The sequence below is a fragment of the Oncorhynchus mykiss genome, chromosome 4 (assembly GCF_057628025.1).
Source record: "Oncorhynchus mykiss isolate SJ-2025 chromosome 4, ASM5762802v1, whole genome shotgun sequence".
NCBI classification, from domain to species: domain Eukaryota; kingdom Metazoa; phylum Chordata; class Actinopteri; order Salmoniformes; family Salmonidae; genus Oncorhynchus; species Oncorhynchus mykiss.
Genome location: NC_143025.1, coordinates 49,019,963 through 49,035,280, shown reverse-complemented (window position 1 = coordinate 49,035,280; position 15,318 = coordinate 49,019,963).

The window sequence follows — 15,318 nt, the reverse complement described above, 5'->3', positions numbered from 1 at the left end:
GACCTCGTTTTGTGCCACAAACATGATTTTAGACCTTGTTTAGTGCCACAAACATGATTTTAGACCTTGTTTAGTGCCACAAACATGATTTTAGACCTCGTTTTGCGCCGCAAACATGATTTTAGGCCTCGTTTTGTGCCACAAACATGATTTTAGACCTCGTTTAGTGCCGCAAACATGATTTTAGACCTCGTTTTGTGCCGCAAACATGATTTTAGACCTCGTTTTGTGCCACAAACATGATTTTAGACCTCGTTTTGTGCCACAAACATGATTTTAGACCTTGTTTAGTGCCACAAACATGATTTTAGACCTTGTTTTGAGCCACAAACATGATTTTAGACCTCGTTTTGTGCCGCAAACATGATTTTAGACCTTGTTTTGTGCCACAAACATGATTTCAGACCTTGTTTTGTGCCACAAACATGATTTTAGGCCTTGTTTAGTGCCACAAACATGATTTTAGACCTCGTTTAGTGCCGCAAACATGATTTTAGACCTCGTTTTGCGCCGCAAACGTGATTTTAGGCCTCGTTTTGTGCCACAAACATGATTTTAGACCTTGTTAAGTGCAACAAACATGATTTTAGACCTCGTTTTGCGCCGCAAACATCTTTTTAGGCCTTGTTTAGTGCCACAAACATGATTTTAGACCTCGTTTTGTGCCGCAAACATGATTTTAGGCCTCGTTTAGTGCCACAAACATGATTTTAGACCTCGTTTTGTGCCGCAAACATGATTTTAGACCTCGTTTTGTGCCACAAACATGATTTTAGACCTCGTTTTGTGCCACAAACATGATTTTAGACCTCGTTTTGTGCCGCAAACATGATTTTAGACCTTGTTTTGTGCCACAAACATGATTTCAGACCTTGTTTTGTGCCACAAACATGATTTTAGACCTTGTTAAGTGCAACAAACATGATTTTAGACCTCGTTTTGTGCCGCAAACATGATTTTAGACCTCGTTTTGTGCCACAAACATGATTTTAGACCTCGTTTTGTGCCACAAACGTGATTTTAGACCTTGTTTAGTGCCACAAACATGATTTTAGACCTCGTTTTGCGCCGCAAACATGATTTTAGGCCTTGTTTAGTGCCACAAACATGATTTTAGACCTCGTTTTGTGCCGCAAACATGATTTTAGACCTTGTTAAGTGCAACAAACATGATTTTAGACCTCGTTTTGTGCCGCAAACATGATTTTAGACCTCGTTTTGTGCCACAAACATGATTTTAGACCTTGTTAAGTGCAACAAACATGATTTTAGACCTTGTTTTGTGCCGCAAACATGATTTTAGACCTTCTTTTGTGCCGCAAACATGATTTTAGACCTTGTTTAATGCCGCAAACATGATTTTAGACCTCGTTTAGTGCCGCAAACATGATTTTAGGCCTTGTTTAGTGCAACAAACATGATTTTAGACCTCGTTTTGTGCCACAAACATGATTTTAGACCTTGTTAAGTGCAACAAACATGATTTTAGACCTCGTTTAGTGCCGCAAACATGATTTTAGACCTCGTTTTGTGCCACAAACATGATTTTAGACCTCGTTTTGTGCCGCAAACATGATTTTAGACCTCGTTTTGTGCCACAAACATGATTTTAGACCTCGTTTTGTGCCACAAACATGATTTTAGACCTCGTTTTGTGCCGCAAACATGATTTTAGACCTTGTTTTGTGCCACAAACATGATTTCAGACCTTGTTTTGTGCCACAAACATGATTTTAGACCTTGTTTTGTGCCACAAACATGATTTCAGACCTTGTTTTGTGCCACAAACATGATTTTAGACCTTGTTAAGTGCAACAAACATGATTTTAGACCTCGTTTAGTGCCGCAAACATGATTTTAGACCTCGTTTTGTGCCACAAACATGATTTTAGACCTCGTTTTGTGCCGCAAACATGATTTTAGACCTCGTTTTGTGCCACAAACATGATTTTAGACCTCGTTTTGTGCCACAAACATGATTTTAGACCTCGTTTTGTGCCGCAAACATGATTTTAGACCTTGTTTTGTGCCACAAACATGATTTCAGACCTTGTTTTGTGCCACAAACATGATTTTAGACCTTGTTTTGTGCCACAAACATGATTTCAGACCTTGTTTTGTGCCACAAACATGATTTTAGACCTTGTTTTGTGCCACAAACATGATTTTAGACCTCGTTTTGTGCCGCAAACATGATTTTAGACCTTCTTTTGTGCCGCAAACATGATTTTAGACCTTGTTTAATGCCGCAAACATGATTTTAGACCTTGTTAAGTGCAACTAACATGATTTTAGGCCTTGTTTAGTGCCACAAACATGATTTTAGACCTCGTTTAGTGCCGCAAACATGATTTTAGACCTCGTTTTGCGCCGCAAACGTGATTTTAGGCCTCGTTTTGTGCCACAAACATGATTTTAGACCTTGTTAAGTGCAACAAACATGATTTTAGACCTCGTTTTGCGCCGCAAACATCTTTTTAGGCCTTGTTTAGTGCCACAAACATGATTTTAGACCTCGTTTTGTGCCACAAACATGATTTTAGACCTCGTTTTGTGCCACAAACATGATTTTAGACCTTGTTTAGTGCCACAAACATGATTTTAGACCTCGTTTTGTGCCACAAACATGATTTTAGACCTTGTTTAGTGCCACAAACATGATTTTAGACCTTGTTAAGTGCAACAAACATGATTTTAGACCTCGTTTTGTGCCGCAAACATGATTTTAGACCTCGTTTTGTGCCACAAACATGATTTTAGACCTCGTTTTGTGCCACAAACATGATTTTAGACCTTGTTTAGTGCCACAAACATGATTTTAGACCTCGTTTTGCGCCGCAAACATGATTTTAGGCCTCGTTTTGTGCCACAAACATGATTTTAGACCTTGTTAAGTGCAACAAACATGATTTTAGACCTCGTTTAGTGCCGCAAACATGATTTTAGACCTCGTTTTGCGCCGCAAACGTGATTTTAGACCTTCTTTTGTGCCACAAACATGATTTTAGACCTTGTTAAGTGCAACAAACATGATTTTAGACCTCGTTTTGCGCCGCAAACATCTTTTTAGGCCTTATTTAGTGCCACAAACATGATTTTAGACCTCGTTTTGTGCCACAAACATGATTTTAGACCTCATTTTGTGCCACAAACATGATTTTAGACCTTGTTAAGTGCAACAAACATGATTTTAGACCTCATTTTGTGCCGCAAACATGATTTTAGACCTTCTTTTGTGCCGCAAACATGATTTTAGACCTCGTTTTGTGCCACAAACATGATTTTAGACCTTGTTTAGTGCCACAAACATGATTTTAGACCTCGTTTTGCGCCGCAAACATGATTTTAGGCCTTGTTAAGTGCAACAAACATGATTTTAGACCTCGTTTAGTGCCGCAAACATGATTTTAGACCTCGTTTTGTGCCACAAACATGATTTTAGACCTCGTTTTGTGCCGCAAACATGATTTTAGACCTCGTTTTGTGCCACAAACATGATTTTAGACCTTGTTTAGTGCCACAAACATGATTTTAGACCTTGTTAAGTGCAACAAACATGATTTTAGACCTCGTTTTGTGCCGCAAACATGATTTTAGACCTCGTTTTGTGCCACAAACATGATTTTAGACCTCGTTTTGTGCCACAAACGTGATTTTAGACCTTGTTTAGTGCCACAAACATGATTTTAGACCTCGTTTTGCGCCGCAAACATGATTTTAGGCCTCGTTTTGTGCCACAAACATGATTTTAGACCTTGTTAAGTGCAACAAACATGATTTTAGACCTCGTTTTGCGCCGCAAACGTGATTTTAGACCTTCTTTTGTGCCGCAAACATGATTTTAGACCTTGTTTAATGCCGCAAACATGATTTTAGACCTTGTTAAGTGCAACTAACATGATTTTAGGCCTTGTTTAGTGCCACAAACATGATTTTAGACCTCGTTTAGTGCCGCAAACATGATTTTAGACCTCGTTTTGCGCCGCAAACGTGATTTTAGGCCTCGTTTTGTGCCACAAACATGATTTTAGACCTTGTTAAGTGCAACAAACATGATTTTAGACCTCGTTTTGCGCCGCAAACATCTTTTTAGGCCTTGTTTAGTGCCACAAACATGATTTTAGACCTCGTTTTGTGCCACAAACATGATTTTAGACCTCGTTTTGTGCCACAAACATGATTTTAGACCTTGTTTAGTGCCACAAACATGATTTTAGACCTCGTTTTGTGCCACAAACATGATTTTAGACCTTGTTTAGTGCCACAAACATGATTTTAGACCTTGTTAAGTGCAACAAACATGATTTTAGACCTCGTTTTGTGCCGCAAACATGATTTTAGACCTTCTTTTGTGCCGCAAACATGATTTTAGACCTCGTTTTGTGCCACAAACATGATTTTAGACCTTGTTTAGTGCCACAAACATGATTTTAGACCTCGTTTTGCGCCGCAAACATGATTTTAGGCCTCGTTTTGTGCCACAAACATGATTTTAGACCTTGTTAAGTGCAACAAACATGATTTTAGACCTCGTTTAGTGCCGCAAACATGATTTTAGACCTCGTTTTGTGCCACAAACATGATTTTAGACCTCGTTTTGTGCCGCAAACATGATTTTAGACCTCGTTTTGTGCCACAAACATGATTTTAGACCTCGTTTTGTGCCACAAACATGATTTTAGACCTTGTTTAGTGCCACAAACATGATTTTAGACCTTGTTTAGTGCCACAAACATGATTTTAGACCTCGTTTTGCGCCGCAAACATGATTTTAGGCCTCGTTTTGTGCCACAAACATGATTTTAGACCTTGTTAAGTGCAACAAACATGATTTTAGACCTCGTTTAGTGCCGCAAACATGATTTTAGACCTCGTTTTGTGCCACAAACATGATTTTAGACCTCGTTTTGTGCCGCAAACATGATTTTAGACCTCGTTTTGTGCCACAAACATGATTTTAGACCTCGTTTTGTGCCACAAACATGATTTTAGACCTTGTTTTGAGCCACAAACATGATTTTAGACCTCGTTTTGTGCCGCAAACATGATTTTAGACCTTGTTTTGTGCCACAAACATGATTTCAGACCTTGTTTTGTGCCACAAACATGATTTTAGGCCTTGTTTAGTGCCACAAACATGATTTTAGACCTCGTTTAGTGCCGCAAACATGATTTTAGACCTCGTTTTGCGCCTCAAACGTGATTTTAGGCCTCGTTTTGTGCCACAAACATGATTTTAGACCTTGTTAAGTGCAACAAACATGATTTTAGACCTCGTTTTGCGCCGCAAACATCTTTTTAGGCCTTGTTTAGTGCCACAAACATGATTTTAGACCTCGTTAAGTGCAACTAACATGATTTTAGGCCTTGTTTAGTGCCACAAACATGATTTTAGACCTCGTTTAGTGCCGCAAACATGATTTTAGACCTCGTTTTGCTCCGCAAACGTGATTTTAGGCCTCGTTTTGTGCCACAAACATGATTTTAGACCTTGTTAAGTGCAACAAACATGATTTTAGACCTCGTTTTGCGCCGCAAACATCTTTTTAGGCCTTGTTTAGTGCCACAAACATGATTTTAGACCTCGTTTTGTGCCGCAAACATGATTTTAGGCCTCGTTTAGTGCCACAAACATGATTTTAGACCTTGTTTAATGCCGCAAACATGATTTTAGACCTTGTTAAGTGCAACAAACATGATTTTAGGCCTTGTTTAGTGCCACAAACATGATTTTAGACCTCGTTTTGTGCCACAAACATGATTTTAGACCTTGTTTAGTGCAACAAACATGATTTTAGACCTCGTTTTGTGCCGCAAACATGATTTTAGACCTTCTTTTGTGCCGCAAACATGATTTTAGACCTTCTTTTGTGCCGCAAACATGATTTTAGACCTTGTTTAATGCCGCAAACATGATTTTAGACCTTGTTAAGTGCAACTAACATGATTTTAGGCCTTGTTTAGTGCCACAAACATGATTTTAGACCTCGTTTTGCGCCGCAAACGTGATTTTAGGCCTCGTTTTGTGCCACAAACATGATTTTAGACCTTGTTAAGTGCAACAAACATGATTTTAGACCTCGTTTTGCGCCGCAAACATCTTTTTAGGCCTTGTTTAGTGCCACAAACATGATTTTAGACCTCGTTTTGTGCCGCAAACATGATTTTAGGCCTCGTTTAGTGCCACAAACATGATTTTAGACCTTGTTAAGTGCAACAAACATGATTTTAGACCTTGTTTAGTGCCACAAACATGATTTTAGACCTCGTTTTGTGCCACAAACATGATTTTAGACCTTGTTTAGTGCAACAAACATGATTTTAGACCTCGTTTTGTGCCGCAAACATGATTTTAGACCTTCTTTTGTGCCGCAAACATGATTTTAGACCTTGTTTTGTGCCACAAACATGATTTTAGACCTTGTTTTGTGCCGCAAACATGATTTTAGACCTTGTTTTGTGCCACAAACATGATTTTAGACCTTGTTTTGTGCCGCAAACATGATTTTAGACCTTGTTTTGTGCCACAAACATGATTTTAGACCTCGTTTTGTGCCGCAAACATGATTTTAGACATTGTTTAATGCCGCAAACATGATTTTAGACCTTGTTAAGTACAACAAACATGATTTTAGACCTCGTTTTGTGCCGCAAACATGATTTTAGGCCTTGTTTAGTGCCACAAACATGATTTTAGACCTCGTTTAATGCCGCAAACATGATTTTAGACCTTGTTAAGTGCAACAAACATGATTTTAGACCTCGTTTTGTGCCGCAAACATGATTTTAGGCCTTGTTTAGTGCCACAAACATGATTTTAGACCTCGTTTTGTGCCACAAACATGATTTTAGACCTTGTTTAGTGCCACAAACATGATTTTAGACCTTGTTTAGTGCCACAAACATGATTTTAGACCTCGTTTTGCGCTGCAAACATGATTTTAGGCCTCGTTTTGTGCCACAAACATGATTTTAGACCTTGTTAAGTGCAACAAACATGATTTTAGACCTCGTTTAGTGCCGCAAACATGATTTTAGACCTCGTTTTGTGCCACAAACATGATTTTAGACCTCGTTTTGTGCCGCAAACATGATTTTAGACCTCGTTTTGTGCCACAAACATGATTTTAGACCTCGTTTTGTGCCACAAACATGATTTTAGGCCTTGTTTAGTGCCACAAACATGATTTTAGACCTCGTTTAATGCCGCAAACATGATTTTAGACCTTGTTAAGTGCAACAAACATGATTTTAGACCTCGTTTTGTGCCGCAAACATGATTTTAGGCCTTGTTTAGTGCCACAAACATGATTTTAGACCTCGTTTTGTGCCACAAACATGATTTTAGACCTTGTTTAGTGCCACAAACATGATTTTAGACCTTGTTTAGTGCCACAAACATGATTTTAGACCTCGTTTTGCGCTGCAAACATGATTTTAGGCCTCGTTTTGTGCCACAAACATGATTTTAGACCTTGTTAAGTGCAACAAACATGATTTTAGACCTCGTTTAGTGCCGCAAACATGATTTTAGACCTCGTTTTGTGCCACAAACATGATTTTAGACCTCGTTTTGTGCCGCAAACATGATTTTAGACCTCGTTTTGTGCCACAAACATGATTTTAGACCTCGTTTTGTGCCACAAACATGATTTTAGACCTTGTTTAGTGCCACAAACATGATTTTAGACCTTGTTAAGTGCAACAAACATGATTTTAGACCTCGTTTTGTGCCACAAACATGATTTTAGACCTTGTTTAGTGCCACAAACATGATTTTAGACCTTCTTTTGTGCCGCAAACATGATTTTAGACCTTGTTTAATGCCACAAACATGATTTTAGACCTTGTTTTGTGCCACAAACATGATTTTAGACCTCGTTTTGTGCCGCAAACATGATTTTAGACCTTGTTTTGTGCCACAAACATGATTTCAGACCTTGTTTTGTGCCACAAACATGATTTTAGACCTTGTTTTGTGCCGCAAACATGATTTTAGACCTTGTTTAGTGCCACAAACATGATTTTAGACCTCGTTTAGTGCCAGAAACATGATTTTAGACCTCGTTTTGCGCCGCAAACGTGATTTTAGGCCTCGTTTTGTGCCACAAACATGATTTTAGACCTTGTTAAGTGCAACAAACATGATTTTAGACCTCGTTTTGCGCCGCAAACATCTTTTTAGGCCTTGTTTAGTGCCACAAACATGATTTTAGACCTCGTTTTGTGCCGCAAACATGATTTTAGGCCTTGTTTAGTGCCACAAACATGATTTTAGACCTCGTTTTGTGCCACAAACATGATTTTAGACCTCGTTTTGTGCCACAAACATGATTTTAGACCTTGTTTAGTGCCACAAACATGATTTTAGACCTTGTTAAGTGCAACAAACATGATTTTAGACCTCGTTTTGTGCCACAAACATGATTTTAGACCTTGTTTAGTGCCACAAACATGATTTTAGACCTTATTAAGTGCAACAAACATGATTTTAGACCTCGTTTTGCGCCGCAAACATCATTTTAGGCCTTGTTTAGTGCCACAAACATGATTTTAGACCTCGTTTTGTGTCGCAAACATGATTTTAGGCCTTGTTTAGTGCCACAAACATGATTTTAGACCTTGTTTAGTGCCTCAAACATGATTTTAGACCTCGTTTTGCGCCGCAAACATGATTTTAGGCCTCGTTTTGTGCCACAAACATGATTTTAGACCTTGTTAAGTGCAACAAACATGATTTTAGACCTCGTTTTGCGCCGCAAACATGATTTTAGGCCTCGTTTTGTGCCACAAACATGATTTTAGACCTTGTTAAGTGCAACAAACATGATTTTAGACCTCGTTTTGCGCCGCAAACATGATTTTAGACCTCGTTTTGTGCCGCAAACATGATTTTAGACCTTGTTTTGTGCCACAAACATGATTTCAGACCTTGTTTTGTGCCACAAACATGATTTTAGGCCTTGTTTAGTGCCACAAACATGATTTTAGACCTCGTTTAGTGCCGCAAACATGATTTTAGACCTCGTTTTGCGCCGCAAACGTGATTTTAGGCCTCGTTTTGTGCCACAAACATGATTTTAGACCTTGTTAAGTGCAACAAACATGATTTTAGACCTCGTTTTGCGCCGCAAACATCTTTTTAGGCCTTGTTTAGTGCCACAAACATGATTTTAGACCTCGTTAAGTGCAACTAACATGATTTTAGGCCTTGTTTAGTGCCACAAACATGATTTTAGACCTCGTTTAGTGCCGCAAACATGATTTTAGACCTCGTTTTGCGCCGCAAACGTGATTTTAGGCCTCGTTTTGTGCCACAAACATGATTTTAGACCTTGTTAAGTGCAACAAACATGATTTTAGACCTCGTTTTGCGCCGCAAACATCTTTTTAGGCCTTGTTTAGTGCCACAAACATGATTTTAGACCTCGTTTTGTGCCGCAAACATGATTTTAGGCCTCGTTTAGTGCCACAAACATGATTTTAGACCTTGTTTAATGCCGCAAACATGATTTTAGACCTTGTTAAGTGCAACAAACATGATTTTAGGCCTTGTTTAGTGCCACAAACATGATTTTAGACCTCGTTTTGTGCCACAAACATGATTTTAGACCTTGTTTAGTGCAACAAACATGATTTTAGACCTCGTTTTGTGCCGCAAACATGATTTTAGACCTTCTTTTGTGCCGCAAACATGATTTTAGACCTTCTTTTGTGCCGCAAACATGATTTTAGACCTTGTTTAATGCCGCAAACATGATTTTAGACCTTGTTAAGTGCAACTAACATGATTTTAGGCCTTGTTTAGTGCCACAAACATGATTTTAGACCTCGTTTTGCGCCGCAAACGTGATTTTAGGCCTCGTTTTGTGCCACAAACATGATTTTAGACCTTGTTAAGTGCAACAAACATGATTTTAGACCTCGTTTTGCGCCGCAAACATCTTTTTAGGCCTTTTTTAGTGCCACAAACATGATTTTAGACCTCGTTTTGTGCCGCAAACATGATTTTAGGCCTCGTTTAGTGCCACAAACATGATTTTAGACCTTGTTAAGTGCAACAAACATGATTTTAGACCTCGTTTAGTGCCGCAAACATGATTTTAGACCTCGTTTTGTGCCACAAACATGATTTTAGACCTTGTTAAGTGCAACAAACATGATTTTAGACCTCGTTTTGTGCCGCAAACATGATTTTAGACATTGTTTAGTGCCACAAACATGATTTTAGACCTTGTTTAATGCCGCAAACATGATTTTAGACCTTGTTAAGTGCAACAAACATGATTTTAGGCCTTGTTTAGTGCCACAAACATGATTTTAGACCTCGTTTTGTGCCACAAACATGATTTTAGGCCTTGTTTAGTGCCACAAACATGATTTTAGACCTCGTTTTGTGCCACAAACATGATTTTAGACCTCGTTTTGTGCCGCAAACATGATTTTAGACCTTCTTTTGTGCCGCAAACATGATTTTAGACCTTGTTTTGTGCCACAAACATGATTTTAGACCTTGTTTTGTGCCGCAAACATGATTTTAGACCTTGTTTTGTGCCACAAACATGATTTTAGACCTTGTTTTGTGCCGCAAACATGATTTTAGACCTTGTTTTGTGCCACAAACATGATTTTAGACCTCGTTTTGTGCCGCAAACATGATTTTAGACATTGTTTAATGCCGCAAACATGATTTTAGACCTTGTTAAGTACAACAAACATGATTTTAGACCTCGTTTTGTGCCGCAAACATGATTTTAGGCCTTGTTTAGTGCCACAAACATGATTTTAGACCTCGTTTAATGCCGCAAACATGATTTTAGACCTTGTTAAGTGCAACAAACATGATTTTAGACCTCGTTTTGTGCCGCAAACATGATTTTAGGCCTTGTTTAGTGCCACAAACATGATTTTAGACCTCGTTTTGTGCCACAAACATGATTTTAGACCTTGTTTAGTGCCACAAACATGATTTTAGACCTTGTTTAGTGCCACAAACATGATTTTAGACCTCGTTTTGCGCTGCAAACATGATTTTAGGCCTCGTTTTGTGCCACAAACATGATTTTAGACCTTGTTAAGTGCAACAAACATGATTTTAGACCTCGTTTAGTGCCGCAAACATGATTTTAGACCTCGTTTTGTGCCACAAACATGATTTTAGACCTCGTTTTGTGCCGCAAACATGATTTTAGACCTCGTTTTGTGCCACAAACATGATTTTAGACCTCGTTTTGTGCCACAAACATGATTTTAGACCTTGTTTAGTGCCACAAACATGATTTTAGACCTTGTTAAGTGCAACAAACATGATTTTAGACCTCGTTTTGTGCCACAAACATGATTTTAGACCTTGTTTAGTGCCACAAACATGATTTTAGACCTTCTTTTGTGCCGCAAACATGATTTTAGACCTTGTTTAATGCCACAAACATGATTTTAGACCTTGTTTTGTGCCACAAACATGATTTTAGACCTCGTTTTGTGCCGCAAACATGATTTTAGACCTTGTTTTGTGCCACAAACATGATTTCAGACCTTGTTTTGTGCCACAAACATGATTTTAGACCTTGTTTTGTGCCGCAAACATGATTTTAGACCTTGTTTTGTGCCACAAACATGATTTTAGACCTCGTTTTGTGCCGCAAACATGATTTTAGACCTTCTTTTGTGCCGCAAACATGATTTTAGACCTTGTTTAATGCCGCAAACATGATTTTAGTCCTTGTTAAGTGCAACTAACATGATTTTAGGCCTTGTTTAGTGCCACAAACATGATTTTAGACCTCGTTTAGTGCCAGAAACATGATTTTAGACCTCGTTTTGCGCCGCAAACGTGATTTTAGGCCTCGTTTTGTGCCACAAACATGATTTTAGACCTTGTTAAGTGCAACAAACATGATTTTAGACCTCGTTTTGCGCCGCAAACATCTTTTTAGGCCTTGTTTAGTGCCACAAACATGATTTTAGACCTCGTTTTGTGCCGCAAACATGATTTTAGGCCTTGTTTAGTGCCACAAACATGATTTTAGACCTCGTTTTGTGCCACAAACATGATTTTAGACCTCGTTTTGTGCCACAAACATGATTTTAGACCTTGTTTAGTGCCACAAACATGATTTTAGACCTTGTTAAGTGCAACAAACATGATTTTAGACCTCGTTTTGTGCCACAAACATGATTTTAGACCTTGTTTAGTGCCACAAACATGATTTTAGACCTTATTAAGTGCAACAAACATGATTTTAGACCTCGTTTTGCGCCGCAAACATCATTTTAGGCCTTGTTTAGTGCCACAAACATGATTTTAGACCTCGTTTTGTGTCGCAAACATGATTTTAGGCCTTGTTTAGTGCCACAAACATGATTTTAGACCTTGTTTAGTGCCTCAAACATGATTTTAGACCTCGTTTTGCGCCGCAAACATGATTTTAGGCCTCGTTTTGTGCCACAAACATGATTTTAGACCTTGTTAAGTGCAACAAACATGATTTTAGACCTCGTTTTGCGCCGCAAACATGATTTTAGGCCTCGTTTTGTGCCACAAACATGATTTTAGACCTTGTTAAGTGCAACAAACATGATTTTAGACCTCGTTTTGCGCCGCAAACATCATTTTAGGCCTTGTTTAGTGCCACAAACATGATTTTAGACCTCGTTTTGTGTCGCAAACATGATTTTAGGCCTTGTTTAGTGCCACAAACATGATTTTAGACCTTGTTTAGTGCCACAAACATGATTTTAGACCTCGTTTTGCGCCGCAAACATGATTTTAGGCCTCGTTTTGTGCCACAAACATGATTTTAGACCTCGTTTAGTGCCGCAAACATGATTTTAGACCTCGTTTTGCGCCGCAAACATCATTTTAGGCCTCGTTTAGTGCCGCAAACATGATTTTAGACCTCGTTTTGTGTCGCAAACATGATTTTAGACCTCGTTTTGTGTCGCAAACATGATTTTAGGCCTCGTTTAGTGCCGCAAACATGATTTTAGACCTCGTTTTGTGCCGCAAACATGATTTTAGACCTTCTTTTGTGCCGCAAACATCTAAAATCATGTTTGCTGCACCTTAACAAGGTCTAAAATCATGTTTGTGGCACAAAACAAGGTCTAAAATCATGTTTGCGGCACAAAACAAGGTCTAAAATCATGTTTGTTGCACAAAACGAGGCCTAAAATCATGTTTGCGGCACAAAACAAGGTCTAAAATCATGTTTGTGGCACAAAACGAGGTCTAAAATCATGTTTGTGGCACAAAACGAGGCCTAAAATCATGTTTGTGGCACAAAACGAGGTCTAAAATCATGTTTGTGGCACAAAACAAGGTCTAAAATCATGTTTGCTGCAATAAACAAGGTCTACAATAGTTTTGTGTCGCAAACATGATTTTAGACCTCGTTTAGTGCCGCAAACATGATTTTAGACCTCGTTTAGTGCCGCAAACATGATTTTAGACCTCGTTTTGCGCCGCAAACATGATTTTAGGCCTCGTTTTGCGCCGCAAACATGATTTTAGGCCTCGTTTTGTGCCACAAACATGATTTTAGACCTCGTTTTGCGCCGCAAACATGATTTTAGGCCTCGTTTAGTGCCGCAAACATGATTTTAGACCTCGTTTTGCACCGCAAACATGATTTTAGGCCTCGTTTTGTGCCACAAACATGATTTTAGACCTTGTTAAGTGCAACAAACATGATTTTAGACCTCGTTTTGCGCCGCAAACATGATTTTAGGCCTCGTTTTGTGCCACAAACATGATTTTAGACCTTGTTAAGTGCAACAAACATGATTTTAGACCTCGTTTTGTGTCGCAAACATGATTTTAGGCCTCGTTTTGTGCCACAAACATGATTTTAGACCTCGTTTAGTGCCGCAAACATGATTTTAGGCCTCGTTTAGTGCCGCAAACATGATTTTAGACCTCGTTTTGCACCGCAAACATGATTTTAGGCCTCGTTTTGTGCCACAAACATGATTTTAGACCTCGTTTTGCGCCACAAACATGATTTTAGACCTTGTTAAGTGCAACAAACATGATTTTAGACCTCGTTTTGCGCCGCAAACATGATTTTAGGCCTCGTTTAGTGCCGCAAACATGATTTTAGACCTCGTTTTGCGCCGCAAACATGATTTTAGGCCTCGTTTAGTGCCGCAAACATGATTTTAGACCTCGTTTTGCGCCGCAAACATGATTTTAGGCCTCGTTTTGTGCCACAAACATGATTTTAGACCTTGTTAAGTGCAACAAACATGATTTTAGACCTCGTTTTGCGCCGCAAACATGATTTTAGGCCTCGTTTTGTGCCACAAACATGATTTTAGACCTTGTTAAGTGCAACAAACATGATTTTAGACCTCGTTTTGTGTCGCAAACATGATTTTAGGCCTCGTTTTGTGCCACAAACATGATTTTAGACCTCGTTTAGTGCCGCAAACATGATTTTAGGCCTCGTTTAGTGCCGCAAACATGATTTTAGACCTCGTTTTGCGCCGCAAACATGATTTTAGGCCTCGTTTTGTGCCACAAACATGATTTTAGACCTTGTTAAGTGCAACAAACATGATTTTAGACCTCGTTTTGCGCCGCAAACATCATTTTAGGCCTTGTTTAGTGCCACAAACATGATTTTAGACCTCGTTTTGTGTCGCAAACATGATTTTAGGCCTTGTTTAGTGCCACAAACATGATTTTAGACCTTGTTTAGTGCCACAAACATGATTTTAGACCTCGTTTTGCGCCGCAAACATGATTTTAGGCCTCGTTTTGTGCCACAAACATGATTTTAGACCTCGTTTAGTGCCGCAAACATGATTTTAGACCTCGTTTTGCGCCGCAAACATCATTTTAGGCCTCGTTTAGTGCCGCAAACATGATTTTAGACCTCGTTTTGTGCAACAAACATGATTTTAGACCTCGTTTTGTGCCGCAAACATGATTTTAGACCTTCTTTTGTGCCGCAAACATCTAAAATCATGTTTGCTGCACCTTAACAAGGTCTAAAATCATGTTTGTGGCACAAAACAAGGTCTAAAATCATGTTTGCGGCACAAAACAAGGTCTAAAATCATGTTTGTTGCACAAAACGAGGCCTAAAATCATGTTTGCGGCACAAAACAAGGTCTAAAATCATGTTTGTGGCACAAAACGAGGTCTAAAATCATGTTTGTGGCACAAAACGAGGCCTAAAATCATGTTTGTGGCACAAAACGAGGTCTAAAATCATGTTTGTGGCACAAAACAAGGTCTAAAATCATGTTTGCTGCAATAAACAAGGTCTACAATAGTTTTGTGTCGCAAACATGATTTTAGACCTCGTTTAG